Here is a 1,774-nt window from a genome sequence, read left to right as displayed (position 1 = left end):
ACAGGGTTTCACCATGTTGGTCAGGCTGGTCTTGAACTCCCGACCTCAGGTGATCCGCCCACCTTGGCCTCCAAAGTGCTTGGATTACAGGCGTGAGCCACCACGACCGGTCCCATCTAGAGTTTTTATACTTGCTTTTTCTTTTGCCTAGATTTATTTTCCTCCAGATATCCACAGCACTGATTCCTTATGCCTCAGGTCTCAGCTCAAATGTCATCTCTTTAAATAGGCCTTCCCCAACTACATTTAATGCTGTCTTCCCCACCCCACCCCCATGTACCGCTCTTGCTTTTTCCTGTTTTATTTTCTTCACAGAACGTGTAACTATCTGAATGTGTTTATTTATTATCTGTGTTGCCCACCGGAATGTAAGCTCATAAGAGCCGAGAACAGGTCTGTCTTGTACAGTATTGTATCACAGCATCTAGAAGAGTGCCTGACCCAAAGCAGGTACTGAATAACTTTTTGCTGAATGAATGAATCTATGACTTTTCTCTGATAACCAGAAGTGCAGCCTTGGCTAGGGGGTCTTCTGTGATAGACTCACACACACTGGGGAATAAAGCTGATACTTGGGGAACAGATTTAGGATGTCCTAGGTTTTATGAGTCCCACAATAGAGCCCAGAGCACAGGATCTTTTGTCATGACCTGGAGGAATGGGAAGGAAAAAGTATTTGTGATATCATTGAAATTGTAGGGAAGTCTTCCAAAATTTCTTCCATCATTGCATCAAAGTCCTAAGAGTGAGCCAAATTTGGGTGAAGTGCCCATACCGTGTCTATACCAGGGATCAGGTAAAGAAAATATCTTGCCCCTTCAGCTTTTGTAATGGGAGCCAGCAGTGGGAAGCAGGTGTTAGGAATTCCTCTCCTGCCAAGACTACACACAGTGGAAAGTATGAAATTGGATAGCCCCGAAAAGAACAACTGTCATGTTTTCAGGCGGTGAAGTGGCAGCCTCAGTCTGACAACTTCCATGAGGAAGTAGAAGGGGGATGCTGAGGTTCCTAAAGGTATTGACTGGCATGGCCATCTTCGCAGGCAACACAAAGCCAAAGCCACGTCAAGTTAAAACTGGTCAAGTAATATTTACCTTTATTTACTTATTTTTTTAATTAAATACCTAATACAACGTAAGGTTAAGTAACAGTTATGTCCTTTTGTGAGAAGCAAGAAGGCTATAGAGTCCATCTGTCACAAAGTTGAAAATGGATCTCTTCTGGAGGAATTTTTCTTTAAACATTTTTCATTTTAAAAATCCTTCAAAATTGTTAAAAATCCTGAATAACTTTGGGCAGAGCACTTTAAAAACAATAAAAATGAAATATTTTTTTCTTTTTTGGGTTAGGGTCTGGCTCTGTCATTCTGGAGTGCAGTGGCACGATCTTGACTCACTGTATCCTCCACCTCCAAGGCTCAAGCCATCCTCCCACCTCAGCCTTTCGAGTAGCTGGGCGACCACAGGCATGTGCCACCATGCCCAGCTAATTTTTGTACTTTTTGTAGAGACAGGGTTTTGCCCTGTTGCCCAGGCTGGTCTTGAACTCCTGAGCTCAAGCAATCTGCCTGTCTCAGCCTTCCAAGTGCTGGGATTACAGGCCTGTAGGAAATAAGAATAAATAAAATGTTCCTCTTTAAAGTTTTCCTCCTAGTTCATTACCAATAAATAATAGTTTCTTCAAAGGTTAATTTACTTTAAAGCTTTTGCTAATAATCTTAAAGTAGCTGTTAGTCATAATAAAGAAGTAAGTGCATTCCGAGTTCTTAGTTCTT

This window comes from Cebus imitator, unplaced genomic scaffold (assembly GCF_001604975.1).
Source record: "Cebus imitator isolate Cc_AM_T3 unplaced genomic scaffold, Cebus_imitator-1.0 Scaffold763, whole genome shotgun sequence".
NCBI classification, from domain to species: domain Eukaryota; kingdom Metazoa; phylum Chordata; class Mammalia; order Primates; family Cebidae; genus Cebus; species Cebus imitator.
This window is presented reverse-complemented; position numbering follows the sequence as displayed.